This window comes from Podarcis muralis, chromosome 12, assembly GCF_964188315.1.
Source record: "Podarcis muralis chromosome 12, rPodMur119.hap1.1, whole genome shotgun sequence".
Classification (NCBI taxonomy): domain Eukaryota; kingdom Metazoa; phylum Chordata; class Lepidosauria; order Squamata; family Lacertidae; genus Podarcis; species Podarcis muralis.
Genome location: NC_135666.1, coordinates 63,484,542 through 63,506,771, shown reverse-complemented (window position 1 = coordinate 63,506,771; position 22,230 = coordinate 63,484,542). Strand labels below are relative to the sequence as shown.

Sequence of the window (22,230 nt, the reverse complement as noted above, 5' to 3'; positions counted from 1 at the left end):
TCAGGATTGGCCACACCTCCATCGGAGAGCGAGGAAACGGTCAAAAGGAAGGTCGGAGGCTGGGCGCGCGCGCCAAGTTCAAATGTACAAGAGGGCGGCGCAGTGGGCAGCCCGGATAGGGAGCCAGGTCCTAAAGCCCGCCGAAAGGAGGGAGGAGACTCAGGGGGGTCAGCGTCAGCGTCAGAAGAGTCCAGGGCGGAAGGGACCCCGGGGGGTAGAAGGACCCAGAGGAGAAAGGAGAAACGGAAGAGGTGGAGTAAGGTTAGAGTCTTGAGCTGGTGTACAGGGGGCGGAGACTCAGATGGAGCTTCGCCGGTCTAACCTCTAGACGTAGAGATGCACGCTACGGCTTGAAAATGGAAACTGTACTTCAATAAAGACTTTTGTACATTACTACCGGCTAGCGTTGGTCCTCTGTGAGCTGGGACCCGGAGGCAGTCTCTGACAACGGTGTTTTGTTATTTTCGTCTCATTACATACACTTTGCGATTTCTGGGCTAATGTTGCATTTTCACCAAAGAACACAACTTGAAATAAGTGAAATCCAAGATTCTTCTTTCTAAGTAAATGAAACCCAAAACATCTTTTTGCCTAGTTTAGACTTATTACACTTTGCTTTGCTAATTGTGTGTGAATGAACACGGAAAGAACAATTAAAGCTTATTCGTGCTCTTTTGATTGAGATGGAACCAAAGCAGCTATGCTTGATTTGGGCTGCTAACAAACATTTAACTGCGATTTTTGGGTGAATGCATTCTAACCCCAAAAACAGCAACGGGAAATAAACCCAATCACAGCTTTATCATCTTCTTCTTATGCAGATGGAACCGAAAACACCATTTTTATTTGGTTAGGGGTGATTCTGGTGCACACCCAAGAAGCACCATGCGAATTCAAATAAGTTCAATCAAAGCTTATTTGTCTTCTTTCTTCACATATGGAAGCGAAAAGACGGTGTTTTGTTATTTTGGTTTCATTACATACACTTTGCGATTTCTGAGTTAATGTTGCATTTTCACCAAAGAACACTTGAAATAAGTGAAATCCAAGACTCTTCTTTCTAAGTAAATGAAACCCAAAACATCCTCTTTTGCCTAGTTTAGACTTTTCTTTGCTAATTATGTGTGAATGAACACGGAAAGAACAATTAAAGCTTATTCGTGCTCTTTCGATTTGGATGGAATCAGAAGATTCTCAGAAAGAGGCGCCCAGGGTCAGGGCAAGGGGGGCCAGCGGTGAGTCCCCAAGTGGCAGCTGGAGATCAGGGCCAACTTCCCTGCCAGAGCGTAGCCTGATCTTCCCTGAGCTTTCCTGATCTGTGGGAAGAAGCCCACAGATCAGAACCGGCGTCCACTCCAGCAGGGAGAGAGAGAGAGAGTCAGAACTGACCACGCCTCCGTCGGAGAGTGGAGGGGCGGAGCGGAGGTCAGTTCCAGCCAGCCCCTCCAAAGGAGGAAGCAGTGACAGGAGCAGTGTAGCCGTTAGGAGGAAAGTGGCCGGCTGGGCGCGCACGCCAAGTTCAAATGTGCAGGCGCGCGGGTCAGCAGAAAATCCGGATTGGGAGCCAAGTCCCAAAGCCCGCCGGAGACAGGGGGAGGAGTCAGAGGAATCCGCCTCCGAAGAGTCCAGGAGGGGTGGAACCCCAGGGGGCAGGAGGACCCAGAGGAGAAAAGAGCAGAGGAAGTGGAGCAAAGCTCGGGTGTTAAACTGGTGTAGGAAATTTTTTGCATGATTTGGAAATTTTAGCTTTAACAACTAGATTCAGTGATCAGGAAACTAAGTTATAAGTAAAAAAAGGTTGAAATTTAAACTAAATTATATCTACTTTAGGGTATAAGTTATTGACAAAAAGTATTTTAAATTTCGAAGTATGATATTTGAAAGATACCAATATGATATGAAATAAGGGAATAATTTGCTGATACGTTTATTGTAAGGAACGCAGGGTGAGGGGGATGTGGGGAAGTCCAGTTGGTAAAAATGTAAAAATGTTTCTGAAAGTTGGATTTTTTATCTTTTCTTTTTTTTTCTTCTTTCTTTCTAATATGTCTTACATGTTTCTGACTTTGTAACTGAAAATGTAATAAATTTTTTTATAAAAATAAATAAATAAACTGGTGTAGGGGAGGGGAAGAATCAGACGGAGCTTCAACGGTCTAAAGTTACAGACGTAGGGATGCGCGCCACGGATGTAAAACCAACTATGAACTTGAATAAAGACTTTTGTATATAAAGAGACACTGGCGTTGGTCCTTTGTGAGCTGGGACCTGAGGCACCCCTGACAATCATCTTTTTCCTAGTTTAGACTTATTTGCTTTGCTATTTGTTTGTGAATGAGCACGGAAAGAACAATTAAAGCTTATTCGTGCTCTTTCAATTGAGATGGAACCAAAACACTTATAATTGATTTGGGCTGATAAGAAACATTTTACTGCGATTTTTGGTGAATGTGCATTCTAACCGCTAAAACACCAATTTGATATAAGCCCACTCAGAGCTTTATCATCTTCTTTTTATGCAGATGGAACCCAAAACGCCATCTCTCTCGCTGCTCTACCTGGAGCTCCGGGCAGCTGAAGGGGAGATTGTGTGCGACTCCTCCCTGGAATGCTATAATTTGTGTTTTGCATGCCTGCTGCTATCTGTTAACCTTATGCAAATAAAGCATTGCTTATTCTTCATCCACTGGCGTGCTTATTGGCTCCAGATCCAGAAATAACCCTGCCCTTGGCAGAACATATACAGTGCTTTTTTCTGGGGGGGGGGGGCGCAGAGGAATGCATAAAACATTTTGTGAATGTACTTTTGTCCATTTACTGTATTTATTTTTCCCGGTTTGAACTATAAAATGGTGATTTTCTTGAGTCAAAATGAGAGTACCCCCAATCATTTTTTTTTAGAAAAGAAGCACTGCATATATACAAACACATATACATATATCCATTTTATTTTTATATATTTACAAACGGACACCTATATCTAGGTATGTATATTCTTGTATATAAACTTCCGTGGCCCACCCGCACCATCCCTCCGCCAAGGTGCACGAGAGGAAGGCCACTGGGGGAGAAAGGCAGGTGAGGGCGGGGCGGGGGGCAGGGCTGCACCCTGGGGAGAGCGGGGTCGAGAGAGCAACGTCGCAGCGCCTCTTCCGCTCTTTCCCCTCCCCTTCCTGTCCTCATGCCTCTCCTCCGCTGGCACCTCCTTCTGGTAATCCTACCCTCGCCAAACATGGCGGCAGTACAGCCTCTTCCGCCCTTTCCCCTCCCCTTCCTGTCCTCTTGCCTCAACAACAACAACAACAAATGTTTATTCGGCTATTACGCCCATCATGAAGCACAACACAACAAAACAAATCAAATAAAACAGCGGACTCATGCAAACCACAAGTAGTACAACATAGTTCACAACTCACAAGGACGGGTATTAGCCATTCATAGAAAGGTTTAAGATTAAGATTAAAAAATTTTGGCACTACACTAAAAACAATATCTGATGACATTATAGAAAATTCTTGTGACTATCAGTAATCAGCTAACATTCCGTTCCGTCTCTTGTGCGAGAGGACGGCTGTTAGGAATTTAGCAACCTGTAGGGTAATATAAGGATCCACATCTTGAAGTACCCAGGCAAGCTGTAGGTCTACTGGTTTGTCAGCCATAGGCTGGTGTCAGAGACTGCCTCCAGGTCCCAGCTCACAGAAGACCAACGCTAGCCAGCAGAACTGTACAAAAGTCTTTATTGAAGTTTAGTTCCCATTTTCAAGCTCTAGCGTGCGTCTCTACATCTAGACCCTAGACCAGCGAAGCCTCGTCTGAGTCTCCGCCCCCTGTACACCAGTTTAAGACTCTAGCCTTACTCCACCTTCTTCGTTTCTCCTTCCGCCTCTGGGTCCTACTACCCCCTGGGGTGCCTTCCTTCCTGGACGCCTCGGATGCGGACCCCTCGGACTCCTCCCCCTCTCTTCGGCGGGCTTTGGGACCCGGCTCCCTCTCCGGGCTGCTCATTGCGCCACCCTCTTGTACATTTGAACTTGGCGCGCGCGCGCTGCCCCTGACCTTCCTTTTGACCGTTTCCTCGCTCTCTGATGCAGGCGTGGCTAACCCTGACTCATGTCCTTCCGCTGACGGAAAGCTGCCTGCTGCCGATGCCTGGGGCTCCTCCCCCCTACTGCTCTCCGGTGGGGAAGCTGGTCCCGATTTCCAGCTGCTGCTCTCTGAGTCCCCTCTGGCTCCTCCTTCCTGAGTTGTTCCCTCTGGCAACCCCCTAGCTCTGACCACGGGAGCCCCTTTCTGTGAATCCTCTGATTCGCTGGAGAGACTTAGAGACCTCGGACGGCTATCATCGCTGACCTCTCCCTCGGATTCCTCTCCCTCGGTCTCTAATTCCTCCCTTTCCTGTCCCTCTGCTCCTGAACCCCTGACAGCTGGATTATGGGGTTTAGAATACTAGCACGGGCTGAACTGTACAAAGGGCAGATAAACATAACATGATGTAGAGATTCAGATGTTTTCATTTCACAAGCACACATTGAAGGGACTTGGCCCTTAGTGAATCTATGTCTCAGCACGTTTGTTGGAAAAACATTGAACCTAGCTCTAATGAAGGCATAATGGTGAGACGCAGCCATAAGCGATGTTAAGTAGGACGGAGCGCGGTAGATAGGGGTTATGCCGAAATTTAACGGCGAGCAGGCTCCACCACCAGCCACGAAATTTTGGTATAGCTCCGCATCATCCAGCCTTTGATTTATACACCTTTTTGCCACATTTAGATCCAGTTTGAGCAATTCAGTGGGCGAGATCTCATAGGACAGCAATTTGGCATGGATTTTTCCTGACCACAAATTTGTGAAATCATCCCGCCACATGCATTGAATTAGATAGTGGTTCGGGAGTTTATGCCATAGGGATATCCAATAGGTCAAAACTCTCCTCCATATGACTAACTCCACTGAGGGGATCTTCATTTCTAAGCGAATGGCCGCATTACTTACGCATGTTGGTAATTTTAAAAGTCGGCGTAAGAATTGGCTTTGAAGTGTCTCTAAAGGTGAGAGGTTTGCAAAGGCAGCCCATAAAGGAGCAGCATAGGCCATTGTGGCCATCACTTTGATGCTATACACTTTCAAGGCCGCAGGGATGAATAAGGCCCCCTCAGAGTAGAAAAAATGGAGGAGGGAGTGTGATAGGGCTTTTGTCTTGTTTTGAAGATATTCAATGTGCGCTTTCCACCCTAAATTATATTGAAAATAAATTCCTAAGTATTTAAATTTATGTACTTGTTCGATTTTCGTGCCCTCCAGCTTCCAAGAATAAAGTTTTCGACTCCTTGAAAATATCAGTACTTTAGACTTGGTGTGGTTGATAGACAGATGATTAGAATGGCAATATGTCGCAAAAATCTTTAATGCCCTCCTTAAACCCACTCTAGAGTAAGAGAGTAGTACCGCATCATCTGCGTAGAGAAGTAAAGGACAACGGTAATCAGCTATGCGAGGGGTGTGGATAAATTTTTGTGCGACGGCTAATGGGTTCCTCATATCACTGACAAATAAGTTAAAAAGAAGCGGCGCTAAAATACAACCCTGGCGTACACCCTTATTTACTGGCACTGGGTTAGTCAGGTCTCCAGCAGGGGATAATCTCACCCTGGCCACGGACCCGGCATGGAGTTGGGAGATAAGCCACAGGAGCCTTCTATCTATTCCCCAACAGGCCAGTTTATCCCATAGCAATTTCCTCGGAATACTATCAAACGCAGCTTTCAAATCTATGAAAGCTGCGCAAAGTTGGCCCCGTCGAGGTGTCGAGTATTTCCGGGCTAAGTGGTAAAGAATAATTGCCTGGTCTGTTGTGGATCGGTTTGATCTAAATCCAGCTTGCTCATGTCCAATCAGGTCAGCCTCAACTGACCACTTCATCAACCTTGTCAGCAAGAAACGGGCATATATTTTCCCAATGGACGATAGCAGACTGATATTCCGATAATTCCCTGGGTCACCGGGAGGGCCTTTTTTGTAGATAGGAATTATAATGGCCTCCTTCCACGTTCCTGGTATTAAGCCCGTGGCATTTATTGCGTCAAACGTTTTAGCTAAGATCCCTGCCCACCATGCAGAATGAAGCTTTATGGCCTCAACTGGGACCAAATCTGGCCCAGGGGCCTTACCAGTTTTCAGCTCAGCTATCAATTCTAGGATTTCGGCAGGGTCGGTATTGGGCCAGACGGGAAGGGGATTAGAAGGTCTCCAATGAGTGGCCGGAGCTTCTGCCACTGAGAAATATTTTCTCAGGAACTGCTCCCATGTTGGGGCTGGGATCACCGTTAAGGGATATTTCGTGTTTCTTCCCTTTATTAAGGACCAAAATTTCCGGGAGTTATGAGATTTCGAGGCAGAAATTATAGTCTGCCAACGATTTGAATGCCATTCCCGTTTGGCCGATTTCTGGGCCTGTTTGTATGCTTTTTTAGCCAGGGAATAAGATGGAGGTAAAGCCGGAGCGCCGGAAAGTTTATAGTCATTGTATATTGTGTGAAGATGGAGTCTGGCTAGTTTGCAAGCCGAGTTGAACCAAGGGGCGCCAAATTTAAAATAGTCTTTTTTAACTCCATAGGTAGGAGAAGTAAAAAAGCGAGTTAAAACTTCTATCAGGCAAGAAAAAGAGTTCAAACAGATAATAGGATCACGTGGGACTATTCCTACGTCCGGCTGATCACCAGAAAACTTTTCTCTGATAAAATCCATATATCTATGAGCGAGGGCAGGGGACCATCTAGTCCCCTTTACTTTAGTGGACGACTCCACAGTCACCGGGATTGGGTGGAAACGGTCGAGCAACTGCCAGTCAACACATAACTTGGTTGTCAGGGGAAGATGGTCACTAAATTGGGCATTATCAATTTTAAAGGAGGTGACATTCAAAAATAGATCCTGGGAAACCAAAACATAGTCGAGAACACTGTTGGATTTTAACCCCAGGTGGGTGAACTCTCCTGGTATGTCTGGAGGACACCTGCCGTTTAATATTATTAAATTGAGGCGTAGAGTCATCTGGTAGAGCATCACTCCCGCCTTGTTGACTTTTACATCCTTTGATATTCTAGTGGGGGTGTACGCTAGATCGTAAGTTTGAGCGCCAGGGTCAGTCCACCACTTAGACTTTTTAAGAGCCTCCCAATCTGAGGCTATCCGAGCGTTAAAATCGCCTCCAGTAATGGAGGGGACATTGGGATATTTAAGATAGCAAGAAAGTAAAAAATCCTCTAGGGATTCCCATCTAGAAGTAAGATCCGCTGCTAACCCTCCCGGAGGGAAATAGACATTTGTAACCAATAAAGAGAAGTTACCACCAGAGACCAGTCCGGTAATAGCATAAGGCGGAAATGCATGCACTAGTGAAAGTTTAGCCCGAAGTTTAAGGGAGATACCAATTGTAAGGCCACCTTTAGGGCGGCCACCATTCATTGACGGGCTAGCAGGCAGACATATAAACTCAAAGCCATTTAACTCAATTTCCTCCTCCACCCAAGTTTCTTGTAATAGTATAATAAGAAAGGAATTAATATATTTTTGGAATTCTGGATCTAATTTTTTACTTTTCCATCCAGCAATGTTCCAACTTAATATTGAAGGCTGGGGTTCCCCCGTACCTCCAATTGACTGTCATTCGGAAAATTGGCTCAACTTTAATACGGGAAGAGGGGAGCCAATAAAGAAATCAGTTATCTTCCTCTGATGAAAAACCTCTCGTAAAGGCTGAGTGGGATTTACAAGGTCATCTGACTGTTGAGCTTGGCCACTCGATCTACTAGGAGTAGGACCTTGAACAGGGGCGGACCCCTTTTCCAAAAGAGTTTGGTGGGCCACCCGGGGTGGACCAGCTATCTCATCAGAGGTTTGGTCTCTCTGTAGCCTGCTACTGGTCTTTTGAGCTACATGATTTATGTGGCCTGTTGGGTCTTCAATCAGTTCCGTCACTGATCTTACTGTTGAATCCATAATACTCCGCAAGGAGGGATGAGGCTGGGTGGGAGGGCTATTTGGGGAGGTTGGCAGAGGCACCTCTTCTCTTGATTGGTCAGTGCTATAAGAAGGTTCCAGGTCTGGCATCGATGAATGTGTAGAAGGGGATTTTTCCTGTTGTGTGCTGCTTTCTTCAGGTATGTTTTTCGATGGACGGTCATGCAAATCTATTAAGAGCACAGAGGATTGTTCTGCTTGGAGGGGAGGACTGGTTGTTGCTTCTTGGGGTTGTATCTTATCCTCCATTGCCGACATGCATTTAGCATTAGATATTGAGAGATCCATATGATCTGGTTCTTCTAGAGAGACATATTCACTGTACGTGAGTATTCTGGTGTTGAGCTTCCTAATAAGTTGGGTTTTAAGCGATTCCAGTCTTTTAATAATTTCTTTTTGTTCCACCACTGGTAAATCTGCGAAGGAGGCAATGAGTTCGATCTCTTCTGGTGGTGTCAGGCCACTTTCTGGATGGTCATTGTTCTTTGCTAGGGGAGTGGAGACCACATAGCTCTTCTCCTGGGGTAGACCACCCACTCCGGTGTCCACTGGTGGATCAGGTTTAGCAGATTTTGAGCCCTCTTTGGTTGTTGCCTCCAACAGTAGGGGTTTAGGCTTAGGGTCTATAAAGGCTCTTGTTGGTACTATCCCACAGCGAAACAAAAATGCTTTCTTTCGTAGTATGATAGTGGGAATTTTTGTGGATTGGAACGCAAGCAGGACTCTCTGGGATTTATGATGATGGACAAGGGGGAGGACTGCACAGAGGTCAATTTGTGTTGCCTCCATATTTAAAAGCACCTTTAGGAGATCCTTGGCACCACACAGAGTTCTCCATCTTGGGTCCCCATTTTGTATAGTTAGGCTCACTTTCCTAGGTGTTAAGATCAAGGATTGATGACCTAATTGAAGGTTAAGGCTGTATTTAAATTTGTCGGTACGTTTGTTATTTAAGGACAAACTCCTCGTCCCCTTCCTCTCTTCAAGGGACTTAACACCGGCTGACGCTGGGGAAGTAGTAACTAGCTTTTGTTGGAGGCTGTGCAGCTGGGACGAAAGATCATCTAGTCTTTTAAATATACAGTGCAAGGTTTTGATTATTAAATGGGACTGTTCAAATGTCATATGATTGGTCGTGCCAAGGACCAGTTCCTCCTTCTGAGGAGAGACTACACTCTTACTGTTGGTCACATCGCTTGTTGTTTGTGGAATTATTCGCTCTTCATCTCTTTGTGGAATTATTCGCTCTTCATCTTTAAGTGCAGACGCGCAATCAATCATTGGGTTGAAACGGTTCTGCGTTTCTACCATGTAGGAACAATCCAGTAGATTACTCCCTTCTTTAAAGTGACATGGTTCAACCCTTGTTTGCTTTGATCTCGGAAAGGGAACGGGGACTGTCTCCTCGGAGTCTCTAAGACGTTTCCCATATCCCATATTACAGATATCGATAAGAGGGGGGGATAGTATTTCAACGTCAGCCCAGGTGATAAATATTTCCTTCTAGCCTACCAGCACTTGCAGTGGGGGGATATTTCACTGCCTGTTCATATGAACGTCAGCGTCTTCACCCTCACAGGCCGGCAATTTAGGTCTTTTTAGGTCTACAAGGAGACTACCGGTAAGCAGCACAGACCATTCCTTAGAAGTCCTGCTCCCACAGGACTAAAACTAATATAAGATTCTCCTTCAAAGCTTATCGCAGGGCCCACCGCGGGTCGGTCTCAGAAGAAAGGGAAACTCCCAAAGGCCTCACCTTGAACAGGGGAGTTTCTCTTCGTGCAGCTTAAAGATTTTCCTCCAGCATCTAGGTCACCAGCTCAAGCACACATTACCACCGCCACCGCGAGTTCGTTCTATTTTAGTCCAAGTTTTTAGCCAGGAATCAAAGCAGGCAATCAATCACAGGAGCCGCTCCTTTAGGCATTTGTTGATGGGGGAGGCCAGCCTGGTCAGTAGCACAGCAACAAGCCAGTAAAACAATAAAAACGTTAACTAGGAAAAACAGGGGCAATGGTGAAGTGCTAAGGCAGCCAATAAATCATTAAAACTATAAAATTAGAGTCCAAGAAAGCTAAAAAACCGACTTAAAATCTTAATTGAAGGCAGGCGAACCTGACTATGCTGCTATCTCCGTCGCCATCTTGCAGCCCCTCGCTGCCACCCCAAATTATAGCAATCTCCAGCCCTCTTGCCTCTCCTCCGCTGGCACCTCCTTCCGGTAATCCTACCCTCGCCAAACATGGCGGCAGCACAGCCTCTTCCGCCCTTTCCTCTCCCCTTCCTGTCCTCTTGCCTCTCCTCCGGTGGCACCTTCTTCCGGTACCCCTGCCCTCGCCCAACATGGCGGCAGCACAGCTCTTCCGCCCGTTTCCATCCCCTTCCTGTGCTCATGCCTCTCCTCCGGTGGCACGTCCTTCCGGTACCCCCTGCCCTCGCCCAACATGGCGGCTGCACAGCCTCTTCCGCCCTTCCGAACTAGGAGTGCAGAAAAAGGTGAAACTGCCATGAAAAGGAGAGGAGGAGTGTGTGAGTGAGAGTGAGACAGGGAGCATCCTAGTAGAGATGGATGGGGATCCCAAGGGTCATCTAGTCCAACCCTCTGCAAAGAAGCTCAGAGCTACAATTCCCAGGTCTTCTTTGGGAATCCTATGGGAAGTAAGAGTTTCTACATTCATGAGCATTCACTTAGAGTGCGCTGATGTTTTTACCTTTTATTGAAAGCGGCCACTAGTGACTTGGGTGGAGTATAAATAATAAAATTATATTGCTAATTTAACCCTAACCCTAAGTAATAAAATTAAATTTCTCCTTCTGCTGTTCTTCTCTTACCGTAACTCAGCGGCGTAGCGTGGGTTATCAGCACCCGGGGCAAGGCAAGTAATTTGCGCCCCCTAACCCGGGGCAAGGCAAGTAATTTGCGCCCCCTAACCCGGGGCAAGGCAAGTACAGTAATTTACTCTCCCAAGCAGCAGCAGCGAGGCTTCTCTTTCCCCCACGCTCTCCTGGAGCTGCCTCTTTTCTTTCCTTTTTCCCCTTTCTCCAAGGCTTTTCGCTTTCTCTCCTAAATTGATTCCTCCTCCACACCGCGGCGTTTCCTGGCTGCTCCCCCCCCCCTCTCTCCTCCTCGCTCTGCTTGCCTTTCCCTGCCCTGCCTGAGGGCGCCCTGAGGAGACTCCGCTCTCCTTTTTGACCAGGCGAGGTGGAAAAAAGGGGGGAAAGTCTCTTCCCACCCCCTCGCCAGACTCCCTGCTCGGCTCGGCTCACTACCCAGGCGGCCAGTGGAGAGAGTCTTGAGCCGCTTAATTCCCAGCAAGGAATTAGCAGGCTCGCTCCACCTCCTCCTCCTCCCGACTTTGCTGCTGCTGCTGCTGCGCGGCTTTTTTCCTCTACCGACGGCACGCTGTGCCTTGGAGAGGTTCCCGCTTCCTCGAGGGGGGCCGGCCAAACGCGCCCCCCAAAATGTTGCGCCCGGTGCGGCCGGCACCCCTGGCACCCCCCACGCTACGCCACTGCCGTAACTCAACCCCAACTCTAACTCCTAATCCTATTCTAACTCAAACCCAACTCTCACTGTAACCCTCTGCTTCTTTATGATTTGTTTCTGTGTTTCTGGTGTTTTGGCTTGGTTATGTCATAAAATTGAAGAAATACCACCAGAAGCACAAAAACCAAGAAATATTCCCAAAATGAGGCAAAACCAGGAGACATGAAAACCAAGCCAAATCAATGGAAAAGAAACAATCTCACCTGTCAGAGCTGGCTCCGGGTCCCAGCTCACAGAGGACCAACGCTAGCCGGTAGTAATATACAAAAGTCTTTATTGAAGTACAGTTTCCATTTCCAAACCGGAGCGCCCCAGCTCTACGTCTTAGGGGCTAGGCCGGCGAAGCTCCATCTGAGTCTCCACCCCCTGTACACCAGCTTAAGACTCTAACCTTACTCCACCTCTTCCGTCTCTCCTTTCTCCTCTGGGTCCTCCTGCCCCCCGGGGTCTCCTCCTTTCTGGACTCTTCTGACGCTGACGCTGACCCCCCTGACTCCTCCCCCTCTTTTCGGCGGGCTTTGGGACCTGGCTCCCTATCCGGGCTGCCAACTGCGCCGCCCTCCTGTACATTTGAACTTGGCGCGCGCGCCCAGCTTTCGACCTTCCTCTTGACCGTTTCCTCGCTCCCCGATGGAGGCGTGGCCAATCCTGACTCATGTCCTCCCGCTGGCGGTGAGCCGCCTGCTCCCGATACCTGGGACTCCTCCCCCCTACTGCTCTCTGGTGGGGAAGCTGGTCCTGATTTCCAACTGCTGCTCTCTGAGTCCCCTCTGGCCCCCTTTTCCTGGGGTGTCCCCCTCGGCACCCCCCTTGCTCTGACCATGGGAGCCCCTTTCTGTGAATCCTCCGATTCGCTGGAAAGACTCAGAGACCTCGGACCGCTGTCATCGCTAACATTTCCTTCGGATTCCTCCCCCTCGCTCTCTATTTCTTCCCTTTCCTGTGCCTCTGCTCCTGAGCCCCTGACATCACCCAAAACCGCAGAACCATTCAAAGTACAAGAAGCAAAACAATTAAATGCAAAAAAAAAAAGCAAAACCACCCCAAATTAAACAAACCAGCAGAAAACAAAAAAGAAGCAGTAAAGCCACCAATTACAAAGCAAGGCCACAAGAAACTGGAAACCAGTTTTTAAAAAGCAAAACCAGAAACTCAACAAGCATGCAATTTATGGGAGTCCAAAAGCACTTCAAGCAACAGAAATTAACCAACATAGCATACTAGTTTTCACTTAGTCTTGGGTTTCTGGTGAATGTGCTTCGTTTGCAGCTGGCTTCATTTCTTTTCCATTGGTTTAGCTTGTTTTTTGGACTTTTGCTTTATTGCTTCTTTTGAGAAGTTTTCTTGTTTTTGCATTCTGGTGGTAATACTTTTGAATGCTTTGGGGGTTTCTGGTGAATCTGCTTTGTTTGGGATTTTAGTTGGCTTCTTTGCCAGTTTCCATTGATGTTGCTTTTACATGGTTCTTCTGCTTCTTTTCAGTAGGTTTTTGTGTTTTTAGTGGTTGACTTCATTGTTGGAATGGTCATTTCTGGTGGTTTTGCTTCATTTCTGGTGGTTTTCCTTTTATTCTTGGGATTATCAGATCTCATACAAATTAATATTCTCAAAGGTGCAAAACCCAAAAAACCTAGAAAGGAAGCAAACTCACTAACCTTGGATCCTAGAATGCAACAACAGATTGGTCTTTTCCTGCAGGCCAATCAGGCTCCAAGAGGGAAGCAGAGTTAGCCAGTCAGACGGTACTCATTGTGTAAATAATGTATATAAAAGCATGAGGTTGGGGGGGGGGGCAATAAAGAGCATGAAATACATACAAGACTCTGAGTATATTTCACAATCGTAATTTATATAAAAGAATCTATGAAACGAAAACCACGGAAAAAATTCAACATAATCCCAAAAACAAACAAGAAACAACAGAAACAAACCACATCCACAAAAGATGAGAAAACCAATTGAATAGAACCACAAGAAACCCACGCAGTAAACATCTCAGGGAAAAGCGAAATCACCCCACACCATGCAAAACTAAGGTTTAACTGGCTTTGGGGTTTCTGCGCAATTTACTTTTTCCCTCTTGTTGGGGGTTTCAGGTGGTATTTCTTCTGCTTCTCACATTTCTGCTTCTTTTCAATTGGTTTTGGGATTCTGGTGAATTTGGTAATGATTTGATTGAAGTCTCTGTCTGGCAATTTTCCTTTTTCATGAATTCCTTCCTTGTTGGGTTTCTGGTATCTCACTTTTGGTTTTCACATTTCTCTTAGTTTTGCTACGTTTCAGGTAGTTTGCTTACTTTTGGGACTTATCCAGTCTCATAAAAATGAAGCAATATCATTAGAAGCTTAAAAAGCATGAAAAAAAAAACCCAGGCACTAACCCTAACCCTGAACGTCCACCTATCGCCTGCCCTAGCCCTAACCCTAACCCTGACATTCTGGTCATCCATCTTGGGGATAACAATCTGGTGAGGTAAATTCAGTTGAGATCACTAAATATCTCCATCAGCTGTGCTTCCTCATCCCTGAGCTTATCATAGTTTGGTTTGGAATGTTGTAGAGGTGCTTATGGAGTGGGGGCAGCCTTCCTAAGAAGGTGGATGGGCAAGACACAAAGCTAATCATTCTACAACGATGTTTGTGTTTGAAAATGTGGGTGCTTATATCCCTCATGGCAGAATTATGTTCTGTGCCCAACAGTTGTATAGACCTGGTGGTATGCATCTTTCTGATTTGGGTTGTGACATCTTTCTGATTTGGGTTGGGTTCTTAAGGATCTGCAAAGAGCTCTGTTTGAGCACTTGTGTGTTTGTGGGTGGAGGTGAACAAGCACACCTGCCCAGACAATTTGATTTGGTTACATTGGTCGAATCTGACTAGTTTTGCCGATCCTCAAGTTGTTATATTTAATAAATACAACCTATTTATCCACTTTTGGTTGTCTTGACTCTTCCTCCTGATGTGCTAGGAACCACTCCGTTTGGGGGGCACTGCAAAACATGCGGTTTTTACTGCAAACATTTTGCCAGACTTTGGCCTTGATTTGGAGTGAATCAGGCGATGTTGGGTTTTGGGGTGACCTTATGACCCCTGTCACTTACTTGGTTTGTCGGGCAAAATGCTAAAAAAATTCTACAATGTCTGGCAAAATGCTACAAAACTTTTGCCAGACTTTGGCACCAGTTTGGAGTGAACCAGACAATGATGGGTTTTTGATATTAATTATGAACCCCGGTTTGATGTATCAATTACTCTGTTTATGGGGTGTTACAAAATGTGGGGGTTTTGCTGCAAAACTTTTACCAAACATTAGTTTTGATGGGATCCCAGATTTGGGGGTTTGTAGTTAAATGAAGCATTCTTTCAGTGCTTCTCGGGAAATGTGCAGTTTCCGTCAGATCAAACTAATACTACTGGATAAAATTATATGGTTGTTGATTATCAGACAGTTCTCCCATTTATCAAGGAAAATGTCTGTTATGGGTGGCTTTTGCTTGGTGTGTGTGACTGTTGACAGACAGATTTGAAAAGGAACACAGCTTCCTCTGTTTGTCTCACAGTAACTTACTGGCCTTTTTGATTATGCAGTCGGCTCGCCCAACACTTCCAGTTGGATTCCGAGGACAGGAAATGATTCTGCTAAAGGCTTTCTGTGAATATACCGGTAATTCCAGTTGATTTGATTTAATGGTCACATAAAGGCACTTTCTTTGGTTATAAAATGATGTTGTGAGTCTTATATCTGAGCAGTCAATAAACTCCCTCCCCCACAGAAACGCTTGTCTTCTTCTTCTGCTTGGCATCCATACAGTACTTACATGTTTGTTTAAAGAAAGATTAACCCCACCCCGAACCCCACCTCCAGCTTTCATCTTATTATTCTAGTGAATAGTCAGTGTTCATAGCAACACTTGCTTTTGTTCCTAGACAAACTGCCCTGAAAGACAATTACTATGAACTACATGTGTCTTCTTGATATATAAGGTTGTTGCTAGTTTCTGAAAAACACTTCTTTATCTTTCAACAAGAAATAAATGAATAGGAGGCTGCTCTAAGGAAGAAGTGTGATTGCATCTGGAATATCAGACTCTCTGTATTTTTATTTATTTACTTGATTTAGGGGTGGCCACTTCACCCCCTGGCTATGCCCATGTCCCCAACTAACTGAGCTTCTTGGGATCATCCTGCCATGCTGTGAGCTACTACATTATCCTGCACTTTACAGAACCTTCCTTAGAGAATAAAAAACTGAGGCAAATTTCCAGTCTAAACAGGCTTCACAAAAAGAAACAGCAGCGATTCTTTATGTTTGACTTGTGCTTGAGCGCCTGATATCTCAGAAAATCAACATCAGTGTTGGAGTGGGTGGGTCAGGGCATTTCCAAAATGTTATGATAGATGGAGCCATGGATGTGGCCAAGGGGGGCCAACTAAATAAAAATACATAGCTAACTGAGGTTCTGACCCCCTAACAAAAGGCCTGCCTCCACTAACAAAAATCCTGGCTACGCCCATGGATGAAGCCAACTACAGTAACTCTGGTTTTGTCCCCACCCAGAAGTGTAGCATGTGTGGGCCGTGGGGGCACAAATTTGTGTCAGGGGGCACAAACAGGTGCCCCCACAGCAGGCTCCCTCATTGGTGCCTGGCTCCATGTGAGAAGGAGCTGACCTAAGCTGCTGTGCTTCTGCTGGCCACAGCTCTGTCCTTAGGTTAGGCCTGACCCAGGGAAGAGAGCAGGAGGGTGGGTGGCTGCAGTGCACCTCGCTCCCAGTCACAGCAGCAGCTCCGCCTCCGGGTCACGTCTGACCTGGCGCACTCAAGGAGCCTGAGCAGCAGCTTCCCTGCCCCTCTCCTCCCCTGGACAGGGGCATGTGGGGCATGCCCCTCCCCCCTTGTTGAGTTCTGCAAAGGCAGCCCTGAGACTGAGGAGGAAGGAGCTCACTGCTCATGCCAACCCTAGAGAGGATGTAAGAAAGAAGCAGGCTGTTGGAGGACAGCCAAGAAACAATTGAGCTTGGTGGAGCAGTGCCCCAGTCCCCCTTAAGGACGAGCCTCCACTGACAGGGAGCAAGAAGGAATTTGAAATGGGGAACTACAATATTGGCATGGGAACTACAATAGCTCAATGTTGCAATTTGTCTACCCTACTTAATATTTACCATTAAGGAAAGTATAAAGTCATGGAGTAAATCCTTTCAGGTTGTTGATGTGAAGCAGCAGACCTCAATCTGATACTGCAAATGTTATAGAATTATTGAATATTCAGAAGTATACCTCTCCACCACTCCTTAGTCAGGCTAGTTTTGGTCATTTATGGCAAGATTATCCCAAGTGGAAAGGAATAATGTATTTTCACTGTTACGTATTCAGTGGTCTGTCTTTGCTTCCCATTGTCTCAGGAATTGGGTAATTACCATCTCAAAGGAATGGCCAGACTACCAGGAAAGGCAATCAGATAAGGCATTATCAGATAACCTGGCAGACAGGAAAAACAACATTCAAATTTCTATTGTAGAAATTTTCCTTTTCTGTGATGTAGGTATGATGTTTGTGGGGGTGGTCTTGAGCTCCAGGGAAGGGAATTTCAAAATGGCAAGCACACATTGTTTGCGGTCCTCCTCCTCTCTCCTGCGTGTGGGGGGAGCACCCTGTTGCAACAGTTTAATAAAGATCAGGCTTACTAGCTGCTTTGCTTCTCAATATTCTCTGGTTGGCCTCTGTTATTTTCTCCTACCGATGGAGAACCTACAAGGTTCTCCAATACATAAAGGAATAAGGGCAGATTTTGTTTACAACAACACAAAGCCATCTGAAACTGTCAAATAAACTGCAAGAGCAGCAATGGAAAATTGCTTTCACACACTAAAAGTTCCCTGCAACTAGAAAGCCAGCAAAGCAGGGGAAAGGCTAGCTTTTTTAATTGACAAGTACCTTCTCTATGATGTGCTAGGCTTTGGTTTTTACGCATAGAAGTGTTATTCCTCACCTGTAGCTTGAGGTAGTATGGTCCATTTGGCCACCTCATTCTGCTGCATATGGAGAGTGCTGGAATTTTTAATTCTTAAGGAAACATTGTGTCTATTTTTCCCACATGAGATGTTTCTTTACTTATATCAATAATGTTATGAAAGACTTGTAGCATGCTTCAAGCTGATTAGCACTTGGTGGCTGTGAAGCTTTAAATACAAAACAGACACATAGTGAAAGGATTTCTACACACTGAATTTTTTATTTATTTCACAGAGCAATTGCTTTCAGCTTTGCAGAGGAGCCCGTAGTATCCAAACTACAGTACTTCCGTGAGAGCTGTGAAGCAGAGCTCCCTCCACTGGCTCTGCTGTGACAGGACAGCTCCCTCAGGCCTCCTCTCCCCACAACTGTTATCTGGGGCAGCCATCAGTGGGAGAGCTTTGCTGGAGGTCCAGCTCCTTCAGGCACCTCCAGCCCCTGAACTGTGCCAGCTGGTCAACATAGGAACAACTGTTTAGTGATTTGTGACTGAGATTTGATATTCCTCTTCCCTCCCTGCCCCCTTTGCCTGTGGGTAGGGACCATCTTGCTTTGATTGCATTTAAGTTGTCTGGTGGCCTTGTTGGCTGAACAGCGAGGCACAAATGTTCCAAATAAATAAATCTCTATACACAGTATAGAAAATTAGTGATCTTTGTAATGTGTGATTTTGTAGTACTACTTTGTAGTAGGGTGGCCAGATACCACATAGTATTTGAGCAAGAACAGAAGACCAAATAAGTGAATAAGGCTAAAACCGGAGTGGGGGGTTGGGGGTGCAAATGTGATTTACAAATTATAGAATCATAGAATCATAGAGTTGGAATAGACCACAAGGGCCATTGAGTCCAACCCCCTGCCAAGCAGGAAACACCATCAGAGCACTCCTGACATATGGTTGTCAAGCCTCTGCTTAAAGACCTCCAAAGAAGGAGACTCCACCACACTCCTTGGCAGCAAATTCCACTGTCGAACAGCTCTTACTGTCAGGAAGTTCTTCCTAATGTTTAGGTGGAATCTTCTTTCTTGTAGTTTGAATCCATTGCTCCGTGTCTGCTTCTCTGGAGCAGCAGAAAACAACCTTTCTCCCTCCTCTATATGACATCTGTCAGGGCCGCCTCAGGTCCCAGCTCACAAGAGACCAACGCCAAGTCCACTTTATTTACAAAAGTCTTTATTGAAGTACATTGTTTGTTCCACAGCCGAGGCGCGCAGCCCCACGTCTGTTACGCTTAGACCGCTGAAGTCCCCTCTGAATCAGTCCCGCCTCCACACCAGTTTAAGAGGCTTCTGCTGGTCCACCTCTTCCTGTCCTTCCTTTTCCGCAGGGTCTTTCTGCCCCCCTGGGTTCCTTCCCTCCTGCTTTCCCCTGACGCTGAGTCCCCAGACGCCTGCTCCCCCCTCCTCCGTGCTTTGGGACCAGGCTCCTCCTCCGGGCTCTCCGCATTTCCGCGCGCCTCCACATTTGAACTTGGCGCGCGTTCGCTACCCCTGACCTTCCTCTTGACAGCTACACTACTCTCTGTGCTACTCTCCGCCCCTTCCGGCAGGACGTCTCGCCCCGATCTCCTTCCCCTCTCTGCTTCCTGCTCTGCTTCGTCTGTCACACTGGGAACTCCACCCTCTTCACTCCGTTCCGGCGGGGAAGCCGGCCCCGATCTCCAACTCCCACTCGGGGTTTCCCTGCTGCTCCCCTGCTCCTGACGAGTCCCCCCTGTGGCTCCCCTTGGCCTGACCAGGGGCGCCCCCTTTTGGGAATCCTCCGATTCACTTGAAAGACTCATGGAAACCCTCAAGTCATTGTCATCCTCCTCCTCCTCGTTCCGGGATTCTTCCCCCTCGCTCTCAGTCTCCTCCCTCATCTGTGCCTCTCTCCCTGAACCCCTGACAACATCCTTTTATATATTTGAACATGGCTATCATATCACCCCTAAACCTCCTCTTCTCCAGGCTAAACAGCCGTTCCTCATAAGGCATCGTTTCCAGGCCTTTGACCATTTTGGTTGCCCTCCTCTGGACACGTTCCAGTTTGTCAGTGTCCTTCTTGAACTGTGGTGCCCAGAACTGGACACAGTACTCCAGGTGAGGTCTGACCAGAGCAGAATACAGTGGCACTATTACTTCCCTTGATCTAGATGCTATACTCCTATTGATGCAGCCCAGAATTGCATTGGCTTTTTTAGCTGCCGCGTCACACTGTTGGCTCATGTCAAGTTTGTGGTCAACCAAGACTCCTAGATCTTTTTCACATGTACTGCTCTCAAGCCAGGTGTCCCCCATCTTGTATTTGTGCCTCTCATTTTTTTTGCCCAAGTGCAATACTTTACATTTCTCCCTGTTAAAGTTCATCTTGTTTGTTTTGGCCCAGTTCTCTAATCTGTCAAGGTCATTTTGAAGTGTGATCCTGTCCTCTGGGGTGTTGGCCACCCCTCCCAGTTTGGTGTTGTCAGGGGTTCAGGGACAGAGGCACAGGTGAGGGAGGAGGCAGAGAGCGAGGGGGAAGAATCCCAGGGCAGCGAGGAAGAGGATGACGATGACTTGAGGGATTCCATGAGTCTTTCAAGTGAGTTGGAGGATTCCCAGAAGGGGGCGCCTGTGGTCAGGCCAAGGGGAGTCACAGGGGGGACTCGTCAGGAGCAGGGGACCAGCGGGGGAACCCAGAGTGGGAGCTGGGAGTCGGGACCGGCTTCTCCACCAGAGCGCAGTGAAGGGGGTGGAGATTCCAGAGTGACAGGGGAAGCAGGTCCCAAAGCAGAGAGGGAGGGGAGATCGGAGCAAGACATCCTCCCGGAAGGGGAGGAGAGTAGTGCAGGGAGTAGTGTAACTGTCAAGAGGAAGGTTAGAGGTTGCGAACGCGCGCCAAGTTCAAATGTGGAGGCACGCGGAAGTACAGGGAGTCCGGAGGAGGAGCCAGGTCCCAAAGCACGCAGGAGGGGGGAAGAGCTGTCTGGGCATTCCGCGTCAGGGGAATCCAGGAGGGGCGAAACCCCAGGGGGCAGGAAGACCCTGCGGAAAAGGAAAGAAAGGAAGAGGTGGAGCAGCACAAGCCTCTTAAAGTGGTGCAGAGGCGGGACTGACTCAGAGGGGACTTCAGCGGTCTAAGCGTAACAGACGTGGGGCTGCGCGCCTCGGCTGTGGAATGTACAATGCACTTCAATAAACATCTTTGTATATAAACTGGACTTGGCGTTGGTCTCTTGTGAGCTGGGACCTGAGGCAGCCCTGACAGGTGTCATCTGCAAATTTGATCAGGATGCCCTTGAGTCCATCATCCAAGTCGTTGATAAAGATATTGAATAAGACCGAGCCCAAGACAGAACCCTGTGGCACCCCACTAGTCACTCTTCTCCAGGATGAAGAGAAACCATTGATGAGCACCCTTTGGGTTCGTTCGGTCAGTCAGCCAGTTACAAATCCACTGAGTGGTAGCATAGTCAAGACCGCATTTTACCAGCTTCTCTACAAGAATATCATGGGACACCTTGTCGAATGCCTTGCTGAAATCAAGGTAGGCTACATCCACTGCGTTCCCTTCATCTACCAGGCTTGTAATTCTGTCAAAAAACGAGATCAGGTTAGTCTGACATGACTTATTTTTCAGAAATCCATGCTGACTATTGGTGATCACAGCTGTCAGGGGCTCAGGAGCAGCTCTGACAACAGCATTCCTTTCTAGGTGCTCACAGACTGTTTGCTTAATGATCTGCTCCAGAATCTTCCCTGGTATTGATGTCAGACTGACTGGGTGATAATTATTTGGGTCCTCTCTTTTCCCCTTTTTGAAAATAGGGACAACATTTGCCCTCCTCCAGTCTGCCGGGACATCGCCTGTTCTCCAGGTATTCTCAAAGATGACTGCCAGTGGTTCTGAGATCACATCTGCCTGTTCTTTTAATACTCTTGGATGCAGTTCATCTGGCCCTGGAGACTTGAATACATCTAAACTAGTTATTCTGGGCTGTGTTTCCTCGGCTGGATCATTTGCTCCAAATTCTTCAGGTTGGGCATTGTTTTCTTTATCGGAGAAGATTGAGGCAAAGAAGGCATTGAGGAGTTCAGCCCTTTCTGTGTCCCCTGTTTGCATTTCACCATCTTCTCCTCTGAGTGACCCCACTGTTTCTTTGTTCTTCCTTTTGCTACGGACATACCCATAATAGCCTTTTTTGTTGCTTTTAACCTCTCTAGCAAGCCTGAGTTCATTCTGTGCTTTAGCTTTTCTGACTTTCTGTCTACATGTGCTGGCTATTTGTTTGAATTCCTCTTTGGTCGTTTGCCCCTTTTCCATTTTTTGTACACATCCTTTTTTAATCTTAACTCAGTTAAAAGTTCTTTAGATAGCCACCCTGGCTTCTTTAGGCACCTTCCATGTTTCCGTCTCATTGGTATTGCCTGAAGTTGTGCTTTTACTATCTCCCTCTTAACAGACTCCCAGCCATCATGAACTCCCTTTCCTTTTAGTATTACTGTCCATGGGATCTCACCCAGCACTTCCCTAAGTTTTATGAAGTCGGCTTTCTTAAAGTCAAGAAATTGAGTCCTAGTATGCTTGGCTGCTCCTTTCCGCTGTATAGTAAACTTCAGAAGAGCATGATCACTCGCACCTAATGATCCTTCCACTTCTACCCCACTAACCAGGTCATCAACATTG

General features: G+C 46.9%; 1 long non-coding RNA gene across 1 annotated transcript; it reads left to right on the top strand.

Moving 5' to 3' along the window:
- The first annotated feature begins 14,793 nt into the window (after nt 1–14,793).
- LOC114585746 (uncharacterized) lies at nt 14,794–18,232 on the top strand. Its single transcript, XR_013390280.1, has 2 exons — nt 14,794–15,234; nt 17,817–18,232. It is a non-coding gene; the product is annotated as an uncharacterized LOC114585746 (long non-coding RNA).
- The last annotated feature ends 3,998 nt before the right edge of the window (nt 18,233–22,230 follow it).